This window comes from Phoenix dactylifera, unplaced genomic scaffold (genome assembly GCF_009389715.1).
Source record: "Phoenix dactylifera cultivar Barhee BC4 unplaced genomic scaffold, palm_55x_up_171113_PBpolish2nd_filt_p 000678F, whole genome shotgun sequence".
Classification (NCBI taxonomy): Eukaryota; Viridiplantae; Streptophyta; class Magnoliopsida; order Arecales; family Arecaceae; genus Phoenix; species Phoenix dactylifera.
This window is the reverse complement of record NW_024068064.1, coordinates 101,150-116,437: the sequence shown is the minus strand read 5'-3', so window position 1 is coordinate 116,437 and position 15,288 is coordinate 101,150.

The following is a 15,288-nucleotide window of genomic DNA, read 5'->3' as shown; positions in this document are numbered from 1 at the left end:
GATCTTGATAAATCTTCCTATTGCTTCACATGCTTGTCTTTGAACCATCTTGGTTAATGAAACTATCTCTTTAAGTTCAAGTGACATATGCTTGCTTATATTTAGGCAATCTCTTGAGTAAAATGACTCAACACTCAATTATTGTCATATCGTACGTTGAGTCATCTAGTTAAGAAATATATGGTATGAATGTTTTGTATCTTGAAGAAACTAATGATTTTCCTTCAAGAAAGAAAAGAATTTTGTTAATAATGCAGGATCTTTAAGCAAGAAAATGAGAGATTTCAACTTGAAGGAAACCTCCACATAAGATACAATAAACATTCACATGCAAACAAGAGAGAGGATCTTCTTCAGCCAAAAGTTCACACATAAGAAATCTAGTTTGGCTTGAAGAATATAGAATGAATAGGTAATTTTAGATACCTTTCTCATAAATTAATTGAGCAAAGTCAATAACTTAAATCTTATTATGGCATGATTATATTCTTTAATTATTAATTTTTGATATCATGTCTATGTGTGTATTGACTGACTTATACTTTTAGAAACTGTTTCATGGTTTGCCCAAACTAAATTATTTCTTTGCCTATATCATAACCATGAAATACACAAGTATATGCTTAAAATTTTGATGTAAAATAACTTGTGAGAAGTTATGAATACTTGAGCATAATGAAAATGTTGTTTGCATGATATACATCTATATGACACATAAGATTATTTCTTTATTCTGCTCTTTCATGTAAATTACTTGAGAATAACAAAAAGAGAGAGAGATAAAAAAAAAAGAAAATAGATATTATTCAAGAGAAGTAAAATCTAAGTAAAGGCAAATACTTCAATCTTGAGGAAAAGCAAAACAAGCATAATATATTTGGGACATTTGTGAGCATTCTTTTGGAAGGGATAAAATCCATAATTAATTACACTCAAACAGGGAGAGTTTGAAGTAAACATTTTAACCTTTCTATATTGCTCATCATAGGGATGGTGCCAATGGGGAGGCTAGTGGTAGTACCCGGCACTATTTGATCCAACTATTCGGTGTAGGGCATATTAGGGACGGCACAAGAGGGAGGCTAGTGGTAGTACCTCGTGCCCCTTCCCAACTCCACCGGATAGGGAGCAAATAGAGTATAGAGCTTAAGAAAGTTAAAAGAAAGACAAAGTAAATGAAAGTATACAAGAAAGAATCAATTCAAATTTTTAGTCACATGGAAACACACTTTAAGGATGAAATCAGTGCAAAATTATATTTAAATAGGGGGAGTTTATTTGAAAAGAATTGATTTTGATACTTGACATGCTTGTTCTTAATATTTTAATGTATGACTTAACACACACTATATTTTGCATGTGGCATGATATTTTAAATTATGGGTTCTCAATATCTTTTGTAGTACCCCATACTTGGACAATTTGATTGAATGTTTGAAATGCTACATAACATCTTTTGTTTGGTTTTATTGAAAAGAAAATTCAGATTTGTTATTCACAATCATCGTTAAAATCTGAAAGTTAAATAAATTTGTAAAAAAAAAAAAAGGGAGAAGAGAAGGACATCTCTATTTAGGCAAAATGAATTGAGTTTGTCTTATCCATCAACTTGCTTAACTTTGGTATATAATGTGCTAACTCATACCAAAATTCAACATAAATACAAATATTCTGAATATGCTTGAAATATGTGTTTTCAATCGTAATGATTTAAGATAAGCTACAATGTGGAAGATCCATATCTCAAATTATGACTTTGAAAGCCTCTTTTGAAAATCTTTATGAAATTCAGAATCTGATTTCGTATAAAAGCTTAAACTCAATATGATTTCTAAAATAAAATCTTAATTTAAGAAAAACAGAATTAATTTTGATGCCTTGGTTGATTGCTCCGATACGCATCCGAAACATATCTTTTCTTATCGTTAAAATGTACTAATATTGGTCCAAATGATGTGTCTTTCGATGATCTTGATTGCAAACAAAAATTTCTAAATATATGATCTTATTTTGATATTAAAAAGATTTATTGTGTTTCATGAATACATTGGTGAAAAACTATGATTAAGAAATTGAGTTCTATAAATATATATACCTCAATGATCATCTATATGTTTTTCTCTCCTACATTCTTAAAGATTTCCATCAGAATATCAATAGAGTGAATGATCTTAAAACTAGAAATATTTCAGTTCGCTCAAATAACTTTAAAAGAAAGAAAATGTAAATGCTTTTGAAAGAAATTGAGCTTCAATTGAATCATTTTCTGATTAATACTTTTATACATTTTCTCTAAGATTAGGAGAAAGCATAACTTGTTCTTAAAGGATTAGAAAGAGTGATTACTATAAATTCTGAATAATTCTAGATCACTCTACATTCTTGATATTACAGAATTTCAGTGTTATTCACGTTTATCACTAAAATCTGAAATTCAACAATTTAAAATGATTAAAGAAGAATGCATCTTTTGAGGGGGAGATTTAGATATTCAGTATCCTATCCCAAAGACACTTTATTTTGATGCATACCTTGATTTTTATGGATTGATTTTGATGAACCTCCTTATATTACAATACTTGCTTTAATTATAAGTTTATACCTTGAGATGAGTTCTATAAAGGTTGTCTTGTCTCAAACCTTGAGTCTTATGAAAATAAGCTGAAATATATTTTTGAGATTGACAATCTTATTGAACATTATCTTAGGATTCTAAACTCTTAAATGGAATGATCAATTGAGGGGGAGAAAGAAAATTTCAGAAGGAGAGGTCTTATGGAACTTAATTACATGAATCTATAGGAGAGGGAAAGAATACTAAATGAAAAGTGATCCTAATACTCTCCAATATGTATCATCTGAAATTTAAATCTGAAAATCTTTATGATACACCTTGAGGCGTGTTATTTGGTTAGTATATCTTATGCATCACTCATGAACCAAATTACAAATCTTAAGAGCCTCTAATTTAATAAAACAGGGGGAGAACAATGTATTAAATTTTCTTGAGTATCTCTTAGAAAATCTATTTTGAACCTCACTAATGAGTTTTAATTGGCTTGCTCTTTAGAACTTCTATTTTGTGCCAATTCATCATTTTATGTATCAAATTATGCTTATTTTCTAAAGGAATAAAAGAAAGTCTTTAAAAGAGCTCAAAGGTGTATCAAAAATTGCATAAACTCATATTTTGGTATTTGTGCCCCAATGAGTGCATCCGCGGCTATAAGAGGGGAAGGAGGAAGAGGAAGAAGGTGTGCTCGGTTGGAGGAGAGTCCAAGGAGAAAGAGAGCTCGGCTTGGTGCGGGATTGGGGCCAAGAAACAGAGGATTGGGGGAGAAGAAGCAGTCGGAAAGTAGTGCTCTGTTTTCAGATTTGAAAACAGAGCATTACGTTTCTTTTGTTTATTTTTATTGTTTTATTTGTTTTTTTTAGAGGTTATATTTTTAATTTGTGTTTAGTGATTCTGTTCTGAGTATCATGTTGTTCTTATTTTAAGTTTAATTGAGAGCAATATACTTTTTTTTTAGTAAGAGTTTTATCTCGAGACATGTTGTTTTGGGGTTTTTGGTTTTAGTTTAATAGAGAGTTTTATTTATGCTAAAGCTTTAATTTCTGTTGTGTTTAATTTCTGTTGTTTTTAAGCTCTGTTCTTCAACTTTGGAATTTTTCTTTTTATGCAATACATTAAATCTTCCTCTATGCAATTTGTGTTCGCTTCAATCCTTTTAGTTTCATCCATTTTAATTTATGCAAAAACTTTTCTTTTCCATTAAATATATAAATGTTTTTTTTGAATCTAAGTACATGTCTTCTAGTTAATTTTAATTAAAAATCATTCTCCGGTAGACTAGAGAATCTATCAACATCCCCGACGTAATGTTTTACTTTTGTTATTCAAAAATCGCTTTTGAATCCCAGTGAACGTTTTTATTTTTAAGCAACTCCAATCGCCTCCCTGTGGATCGACCTCTTACAACCACTATTCTTCGAGTAAACCAGGTAAGAGTATAATTAAATTAAACTGTTGTCCGTCGGTTCTAACAACGATCTGTCTAGCATATTTTTAAGTAGGCAGGAACAGGACGAACAGAATTTTGGCGCCGTTGCCAGAGAGGCAAATCGAGAAGCAAGAACGATCACGAAGATCAAATTGGATTTTGGATGCCCGGAGTGAACGCACTCCGGTAGTAAGTTTTTATTTTTATTAATTTTCCTTATTTTGATTATTTTAGTTAGTAATTTCGTAGTTATTAAATTCTGAAATTTGAAATTCGTAATAAAAGTTTTCTAAAAAAGAAAGTAAAAAAAAAAATTTTAAAAAAAAATTTTCAAGAATTCAAAAATTTAAATTCAAAATTCGAATTCTGTGATTCGAAATTTGAAATTTAAATTTAAAAAAAAGTAAAAAAATTAATTAATTAAATTCAAAAAAAATATTATTTTTGCTAGTAATTGATAGGGTGCAATCCTCCGAGGTGATCATACCTCTATTGGGACTCCTCACGGAGTAATCTCCAGAGCTTATTCAACGGGCATTCGGAGATTGACTGACGCATAAGGATTAGTTTTAGTTTACATTCAAGTTATTCCTATATTAAAAATAAAAAAAAAACAACATAAAATTAAAATTAAAAATTAAGAAAAATAAAAAAAATAATAAAAAAAATTTGCTTGCTCATTTAATCAGTACAACCTAATGACATTGCATAAACTTTAAAAAAAATATATTGATTATTTGCTGCATTTAGTATTAAGCATTTGCATAAAGTAATTAAGGGCAAAACCCATTAAAAAGATAAGGTCGGGAAGTCATTACCTGTCCTTAGCCCAAAAATCACCACCTTGCATACTTATCCTAAGCCAAATTAAATTAAAATCAAATTAGACGTCGGCCTTAGGGTTTTCGAGCTCAATTAGGCTCTTGGAAAGAAGCGGCTGAAAGCCACTCCAGTGAGGATTTAGTATTTGGTGATGTCTAGGAAAGTTTTACAACAGTGAGAACTGTTACGGATATTGTGGTATCGGTGTATCCCTTCTGGCACCACTGCACACCCCGGGACTTTCCTGGTCACTGGTTACTGGATCACTTAACTGGTAAGCTCAAGCTTAATCTGAAAGGGAGATTAGGAGCTGTCTAATCTAGAGAGAATTTCAGGAACTTTTTTTAACCTGATAAGTCTCTATGCAACTAGATTTAAGAACCTACTAAACCTCACTTAGCTCTAAGACTAATAGGGTCAAATTGTTGTGTGGTGTTGATTGTGGTCATCTTGGTCTAGCCCTTCTTCTTATCTTTTAGGATTTCGTTTAAAAAAAAAAAAGATTGAGTCTAATTAAGTTGTGGAAAATGTATGCATGGTAGAAGGTCATTAAGGGATAAGTTAACCCCATTTGATCCTGAGATTGACAGAACTTTTCATCATAATCTGCGAACTGTAAACCAACCGTCGATCTCTACAATGGGTGAACATATTAGAACCCTGAATGAATTATTCGCACCCGCATCTGCTAGTCCCCCTACTTGCATAGTATTACCAATCAATAATGCAGCCCAATTCGAGATTCGGGCTGCAACAATAAACATGTTACCCAAGTTTCATGGGTTCGAGAGTGAACAACCCTACATTCATCTGAACAAATTTTTGACAATCTGTCAAACGTTTAGAAACCAAAACTTAGATGAAGAGGGTGTTAAATTAAGGTTGTTTCCCATGACTTTAGAGGATCGTGCTGCTGCATGGCTGTATTCCCTTGCTTCAAATTCCATCACATCATGGGAACAACTATCTAAGAAGTTCATGGCTAAGTTCTATCCTATGGTAAAGACTGAAAAAATTAAGGATGCCATAAGAACTTTTAGAGGCAAATCTGAGGAGGAATTTTCCCAACTTTGGGAAAGATTTCATGACTTGTTGGTCAAATGCCCACACCATGGGCTTGATAAGGCTGATCTGGTCCACTTCTTTTATAAAGGACTACCTCCAGCACATAGAAACATGATTGAGTCCATGCACAAGGGTAGGTTCATGAACCAAACCCCGGATCAAGCCTATGAATTTCTTGTTGACTTAGCTGAAAATGCCCAAAATTGGAGTAGCTATGGTGAGGAAGTAAATAGAGATGAGTTCGGGTCTAGAAAACCAGGTAATTATGAAATGAAAGCAGACCCAGAACTCAAAAATGTCATGTCCAATCTGGTGACTGGAATGAACAACTTAAGTAAAAAGTTTGATGCTTTCACTGTTTCCACTAGTTCGAGTTCATACAAAGAGTCAAATCTCGTCATGAAAGTGGATCACGAGTCATATAGTTTGTGTGTTTTGTGTAACAGTCCTGAGCATCTAGTGGAGTGCTGCCCTAATCTGCCCACCATAAAGGCCGAGCAAGCAAATGCTCTAAATTCATATAGTGCCTTTAAGAAGCCCACTCCCAACTCGTTCAGCCCAGTTTATCACCTTGATAATAGGTTCCACCCAAATTTCTCATACAAGCAAAATGAATCTATTCAGCATCAAGGTGGTCCACCAGGTTTTCAGAACAACTTCCCCAGGATAGGTCCATCACAAATGAACCAACCATTGGTTCCATCTGTACCTCCTTATAATGCCCCTATCCCACAGCAACCTTCACAATTAGAAACCATGATGGCTAATATGATGAAACAACAACAAGATTTTATCAAGCAGCAACAACAGACCAATACAGCCCAAGCCCAGACTAACCAATTCTAAGCGCAAGCGATTGCAAAACTTGAGGTTAGTCTAAGCCAAATAGCTAACCTTTTAGGGGATAGGAAGAAAGGTGAACTACCTAGTCAACCAGTGCCTAACCCTAGTAGACAACAAAATCAAGGTCAGTATCAAATCAATTCTAATGAAAATCCGACCTATGAAGTCCAGGCAATTACCACTTTAAGGTCTGGCAAACAAGTGGACAATAAAGTTCAACTTCCTGAACATGAAAAAGAAAATAAAACTGAATCCGATAAGAACCCTATTCAGAAGAGGGGTCAAGAACAGGACAAACCGAAAAAAAGGGAAGAACCCATAGAAACATACAAACCCAAGGTTCCCTTTCCCAGTAGACTTCAGGACTCCAAGAAGCAATCTAACTTTGATGAAATCATGGAAGTCTTTAAAACTGTTCAAATAAATATACCTTTTCTCGATGCCATAAGACAAATTCCCTCCTATACAAAATTCTTGAAAGACCTCACCACGGTCAAAAGAAAAACAAGTATTCCTAGGCAAGCTGTTATGGCTGCACAAGCCTCATCTCTCATTCAACAACAGATTGCCCCGAAATTCAAAGACCCTGGTTGCCCAACTATTGAAATAAAAATAGGAGAGACGATCATCCAAAGAGCTCTATTAGATTTAGGAGCCAGTGTAAACCTACTTCCCTACTATGTGTACCAAAAATTAGGTTTGGGGGAATTAAAGCCTACAAATATTACCCTTTCCTTAGCAGATAGGACAGTGAAGTACCCCAAGGGGATTGTAGAGGATGTAATAGTGAAAGTAAATGAGTTTTACTATCCTGTGGACTTCGTTATCCTTGAGACTGAACCTGCAATACATCCAGACAGTCACACACCTATAATTTTAGGTAGACCTTTCTTAGCCACAGCAAATGCTGTGATCAACTGTCGAAATGGGATGCTGAAGTTATCTTTTGGCAACATGAAAGTCGAGCTTAATGTCTTCAACATAAGTAAACAACCACCAGACGACAAAGAAATCAATGAAGTTGACATGATTGAAAGTCTGGTTCAGAAAACTTTCTTACAAACTTATAATAAGGACCCTTTAGAAGCTTACCTTGCCCATTCCGAGGAAAGGGTCAAGCATGCGCCTCTTAGTTCTGTTCCCCTTATGAGCATAGATCGTCATCAGCCGACTGTTCTTCATCGGACTCTTCCAAAACCATTCTTCGATAATGGTTGAAAAAAAAAGGAGATTTACATTTTGTCTGACTGAAGACATAAAACTTAGCGCTCTTTGGGAGGCAACCCAACATGTAAGTTTTTTTTATTAAAAAAAAAAATCATCAATAAATTACTAACATGCAGGTTTGGGGGATTTTGCCCCAATTTTCAATTTACCCACCCATATCAGGTAACCTCTCCTCTGTCCTCTTACTGCTTTAAATTTTCTTTAACATTGAGGACAATGTTAGATGTAGGTTTGGGGGTATTTTTAAGCATTGGAATTTTATAAAAATAAAAAAAAAAAGTTTTTAGTTAAAATAAAAAAAAATATACAACACACAAGGTATATAAAATCTAAGAGCCCAATGACTAGTTGGAAGTAGTGCAAAGTGAGTTCTTTTTATTAAGTTCCTTTTAGTGAGTTGTAAGCTAATTAGTGCTTTGAATTTCACAACACATCTGGCCTGCATTTTCTAAGGTATAGGTTCGACATTGTGTTGAGAATATGGTAGCAACCTCGAATCCAGATGAACCATCTTTTTCTGATCCAAAAAAAAAAAAAATGGTGGATTTAGTCAGGTACATCGAAAAGGGCTACCTACTGTCAAAGGTCAGCGGACTTGTGATGAGGAACCCGAGCATAGGTCCGTAGGGGAGTCTTGATGCCCGACACCTCATGCCAACTGGTGTGAGAATTGTCGACTAATTGCTCGCTACATGGAGGAATCATCATAGGAGTAAAAGTGCACAATATATACATTATCATTTCTCTTTAATGCAAAAAAAAAAATGAAAAAAAAATGAAAAAAAAAAATGTATACTGACCTTAAGAAAGACAATAGTGTGAAAGCCGTCGTTGTAAAAATTCGAGTAAACTGGAATATTACAGATAAAGCCCATGAGGTATTAAAGTAAACATCCATAGCTCTCGAAATCCTACAGAAAAGATGATTTTGAATCAGCAAATAGGTCTTGTCCGACCAATTCTTGGAAACTACTAATATTAGCGATATTTTGGAGATCCAAAACCTTAGCTTGTGCATGGTCCAAACTTCACTGAGCACTCAAGTATAAATAAGTCTTACAACTTCCTAACGGAAAACCTAATAACTTCAACTTAAATTGCATACTAACCTAGAAATTGGGCTACTTAGTAATTAAAACCTTGTGTGCTTTTGAAATTCTTATCAGTTATGTACTTGAAAATTAGACTTTCATTTCATAAAACAAATTTTATTTTGGGATTGAAGTTTGTGGGTAACTTCACTGCAAACCCTCACGAGACAACACTCGTCCACTAGGGTAACCTAGGGGTTTAAAGGCTTATTGCACGTGCTAAGTGCAATCGTAATGCTCTACGAAAATGAGTATTTATCTTACTATTTTTTTAATAATAAATTACACTTTTGCACTCTTATTTTATCATTTTCGCACTAAATTGCTAGAGACTAGCAATAAGCTAGTTGGGGGGTGTGATGAGAGCACAAAAGTGCAACCTATATGTCACCTAAATTAGTATTATTGCTAACCGATAATGATAAATTCACTGGATTAATATTATATTTGGGTTTGGCACAGATTTTCATAAATTAGAGATAAAATGCGCATTGAGTACAAATTTGACTAAAGAAGGATCCCTTCTCAGATCCGACCCGGTTGAAGATCGGGTCGGGTCCGAGTCGGGTTCGGGTCCGAATCGGGTCCAATTTCCTTATACTTTTAGGAAAGAATTTTGGGCAAATCTAAATTGACCATATCATAACTATGAGGTGCTAGGTGACCCATGACTTGAAAGACTTGCAATTGACCTCCAGTCAGAACAGATGACCCTACAAGCCAAATTTCATATCATACTATTTTTTTTATATGACTAATTGGACGGAACTTGGTGTCTCCCAGCTCCCTCTCAGGAGGGCAAAGAAAGGCCCAGACCTTCTTCCAAAATTCAATTCCATTGCAGAAACTGGCACATGACCCAAGCCATCTTCAAGCATCCACCGCATCCCCAGCTCCTTCCAAATCCTCCACGCCAACGCAGCCAAGCTCCATGTCGGCTCCTCCCCGGCGATCCCGCGTCCGTGAAGGAAACCCGAGCCTCCCAAATCGGCAGCCATCAAGGAGCCACCTCACGGATCGCGTCCAAACCTCGGATCCCGCCATCATCCCGCCCGGATTCTTCCGCATCCAAGCATCCGTGCCAGCTCGGCCGTGATCCAAGCCGGATGATCCCACGGCAGCTCGTCCCAGCTTCTCAGCCATGCGCCCATTCCGGATTCCCAGCGAGCCCGTGATCCTTCTTCCGCATTCAACGCCCAGCTCCTTCCCAAATCAAGCGTCCACACATCAACCTCCCGTGATCCCAGCAGCGCCCAAAGAAGGAACTCCGCGCCTCCCTTCCGCATCAGGCGTCCGGCGATCTCGCGTCCGTGGCCAAAGAGGGAAGCCGTCCGGAGCACGCCCACCATTTCCAGCATCCCAGACGACCCATGATTCCATTTCAAGTGCATCCGCGGCTATAAGAGGGGAAGGAGGAAGAGGAAGAAGGTGTGCTCGGTTGGAGGAGAGTCCAAGGAGAAAGAGAGCTCGGCTTGGTGCGGGATTGGGGCCAAGAAACAGAGGATTGGGGGAGAAGAAGCAGTCGGAAAGTAGTGCTCTGTTTTCAGATTTGAAAACAGAGCATTACGTTTCTTTTGTTTATTTTTATTGTTTTATTTGTTTTTTTTTAGAGGTTATATTTTTAATTTGTGTTTAGTGATTCTGTTCTGAGTATCATGTTGTTCTTATTTTAAGTTTAATTGAGAGCAATATACTTTTTTTTTAGTAAGAGTTTTATCTCGAGACATGTTGTTTTGGGGTTTTTGGTTTTAGTTTAATAGAGAGTTTTATTTATGCTAAAGCTTTAATTTCTGTTGTGTTTAATTTCTGTTGTTTTTAAGCTCTGTTCTTCAACTTTTGGAATTTTTCTTTTTATGCAATACATTAAATCTTCCTCTATGCAATTTGTGTTCGCTTCAATCCTTTTAGTTTCATCCATTTTAATTTATGCAAAAACTTTTCTTTTCCATTAAATATATAAATGTTTTTTTTGAATCTAAGTACATGTCTTCTAGTTAATTTTAATTAAAAATCATTCTCCGGTAGACTAGAGAATCTATCAACATTTCCGACGTAATGTTTTACTTTTGTTATTCAAAAATCGCTTTTGAATCCCAGTGAACGTTTTTATTTTTAAGCAACTCCAATCGCCTCCCTGTGGATCGACCTCTTACAACCACTATTCTTCGAGTAAACCAGGTAAGAGTATAATTAAATTAAACTGTTGTCCGTCGGTTCTAACAACGATCTGTCTAGCATATTTTTAAGTAGGCAGGAACAGGACGAACAGTTACAAATCTTAACACAAACATGCATCATATGCATCCAAAATTTCAGATCTAGTTAATCATGCATAATCAGCAATTAAATCAATCATAAAAAATACTTTATATCTAATCTAAGCATGCTCATGATTTCAGATTTAATTGCAAAAATTAAAACATAAAAGTTTAAACATGAACCTGGCTCTGATACCACTGAAAGTGGGGGAGTCTCCACTCCTACATGGGTTCGGTCCTATTAAAAATAGGGTGACACCCATGTATACCTATCAGAGCACGCATCACTATACGCCCCCGGGCGGAAAGCCACGCTTCATCACACGATCACACGTGAGAGTTTCCGGAGATCAGTCACAACTCTTGGACCTTTACTCTGATACCACTAAAAGTTATGGATCTGATCCTTGACTTCGCAGCCACGCACACGAATGGCCTCTACAAGAAATACACGTGAAGTTCCTGAAGAGATCTAATCATGCAGAAATGCTAGCTTGCGCAGAATTTCTTGAGGCTGAAATTTGATCTTCCTAGCGCTATCAACTTTTGATCCACCTTCTTGAAAGAACTTGGAGGAAAGGTTTAGAGGGATTGAAGAGGACTTAGATCTGATCTAAAGACTCTTATCAGGGACCCCTAACACTAATGGCGTGATGGACTTAGAGGAGGAAGAAGTCGGCTAGATTGAATGCAGAATTTTTCCATGCATGAACTAGGGTTCCTCTCTTTTCTTTTCCCTCTTTTCTTCTTCTTTTCCTCTTTTTTTTCTTCAATTCGACCACCAGCTGATGGAGGTCCTTTTAATTTTGCTATCCCCTCTAACTTCATGCCAACCATCCCATATTTGTGGAGGATTTTGTGGGGTTTTAAATTTTGAATTCAAAATTTAAGTTCATGTGCCATTACATGATGAAGCTTGATCTAATCTAAACCATTCATCATGTTGCCACTTCCCTCTTTCAATTTTGAAATTCCCATGCCCCCAATCAGATTAGAGGGTCACGTGGTGATTTTGTGGTGATTAAATTCGAAATTCAACCTTAATTAGAAGTGAGATAAAGATAAGGATGATATATGCCATGAAGAGAGAGAATTTGATCTTATCCAATTCTTTTCATAAATTCATCTCTCCATTTCGACCCATCTAATGATGAAAGAGGTCTCTGATATTGCCAAGTGTCCCATGGCACTATTAAATAAATTAAATTAATTTTTAATCATATTAAAAATCAATTTATGGTGCCATGCATGGATATGTGACAAGTGGATTTCAAGATCCGAACAGTTTCAGATCAAACCCATTTAATTTAATTAAATCCTAATAATTAGAATGATCCAATTACCATGGGTTGAACCTAATCCACTTAGGTCAATCCCTAATTAAGACAAATTTAATCTAATTTAATTTGGTCAACCTAAGTCCTCTTGATTCAGACCTAATCTAATCAGGTCAAAAACCCTGATTGAGCCCAGAATTGAATCTAATTCAATTTGGCTCATCCTTAGTCTAATTACTCAATCCAATTAAGTTTATTAGCAATCTAATTACTAATTAATCCTCCGATAATTACTTTAATTATTTTATAAGATAATTTGCCAATCGAATTAACCAAATTACCCCTGAATGATTCTTAATCATTCATCAGCCTTCTTGATCAATCAGGAATCTTCTATGCGTGTGACCTCATACGTTCGAACCTAAGCCGGTAGTATAGGAACGACTTCCTACACTAATCGATGTGACTATCTAGCAATGGTACCCGATGTCCGGATAGGCCGAATATATGCGAAGCAAATATTCTGGAATCCTGAACTATCGTTACTGTATAATTCAATCCCTTTGACTCCTAATGCCAAGATGACTTAGAGCTCATTGTCAACCCTATAATTAGTACATCCATTATGTGATTAACTTTAGATATCCCATGACTCCTCACTGGGATTACCCTGGGTAAGGTTTTGCTAAATTAATCACAAGACATTATCTCCTGTTTACAGGAGGGATCAATTCCATCTCGACTCACAACTGACTACGCAAGTACTTGACTACACCCAGTGACCTTCCGTCACTGAATTAGAAACCCAGGTAGTCCGGTACCAAAGTACAATAAGTTGCTTGCTAGTCACAGGTTGCGGTCTCAGGTCAGAGGGCTAAACTTATACCCATATCCACTCGGAACATCTCTTGACAGTAGAGCACTTCAGAATTGGTCACGTTCAGTGAAATGTACTCCTACACTTCACCTGTGTGGCATACCAGTGTCTCTACACTCCTTGGTTAAGAGGACAACCAACGTATATGTCACACAACGACCTAATCTCGATACTGTCGTCCTTGTAACAACATATCATTTGGTCGCAAACTAGTTTAAGGACTCGAAGATAAATCCTTATTTATCATTAATAAATCCTTAGGACTTCATCATATAAGAGTTCATTTGAAGATGTAAAATGATGAATAATGCCAAAAAAAAGACTTTATTGATTTGTCAATTCATTTACAAAATTCAATCATCAACATGCTGACGATTGACATTTAGGATACAATTTCCAACATGAGTAGTAACAATGCAAGCCTAATTGCTAGATCCACCTTGATGCTCGCTTGCCACCGCTCTCGACAGAGGTCGTGTCGTTGGCTGCATCGAGGGGGGGGAGTTCGAGCTCGGCAGTCATTATAGGTGATGAAGCCAAAGCAGCACTGGCTATGCCAGTGAAGGGGGAGGCAGGTGGTGACGGCAAAGAGGAGGGTAGTTTTGTCAGAGTCGGAAGGGATGAGGATGGTGAGGAGCTTGCTGAAGGGACTGAGGATGGCAAGGAGCTTGGTAGAGCGGCTAGGCCAGTCGCTAAGCATCGATGAGAGGAAGATGAGATGCTATGGTGTCTCTCCCTATCTGCATTGGGTCACATGTTTGGTGTTTCGATATCGTGTTGGGCCGCCGGATTGGGTTGGCTAGGATTAAGATTTGGGTTGGGTCATACCCAACCCATTGACAGGTCTACATTTGAGACGTGCTCGGATATAGCTATAGACCATGTAAAGGTTCATGCCAATAGCCTTCCTTTGCCACAAACAACAGTTGACTTCTCTTTGATATTACTCTCTCTCTCTCTCTCTGGAAGTTTTTAGAACGAGTGCTAAAAAGAGATGGTGGGCATCTCTTTACAGCAATCTTTTTATTTTCCGCTCACATGGTGGGAGGCAGGTGACGAAAGATGGATTTTTTATGGTGATGAGATTCAGTTTCTTGGACGATAGAAGAATGCTGGAAGGAGTTCGAGAGGTGGTTAGGAAAGATGAGGGAGAGAGATATCTCGAAATTGTTGTGGAGAACAAGAAGTACTCTTGTCACTGATGATGCTTATAAACAAGAAATAATCTAGGAGTTATAATCGAAAAGAAATAAAGGTAGTTTTGCCCAAGGAAGAGATTTTGGCTGGATTTTGGCTTGTTAATTGGTGTCTTGGAGGTTACGAGTGCGAGGAGGGATTTGCGGTTTGTGATGCATGGTGGTTCGGGTGACACTAGATGCAGAAACAAATTGAGAAGTATCCAAATGCTAGCCTGAGAGGGTAGGGGTATTTTGGTTATTTGAGGATGGTCATTAACAACATCCTAAGAAACTAAATGGAAAGGTAAATTGAATAAAAATATACTTGAGGATCTGCTCGAAAATTTTAAACAGCAGGGAGTTTACGTGCAAATGGGCAAAATTGAGAGGTCAAAAGGTAATTTTTCTATATATTTATATTGGTCGATATTTTTCAATATCGCCTTATACTCCCATAAATAGGCATTCTTAACTAATAAATTTGAAAATCAATACTTAAATGTAATTTTTAACCTCAAATTTACGGTATCAGCCAGGATTTTAATATCTTGTCCTAAAACTATAAACTAAGATATCGGAACATCTTGATTCTCTCATAATTTTGTCACTTATCATATTAGCCGGGAAAAATCAAGACCGCAGTTCATCT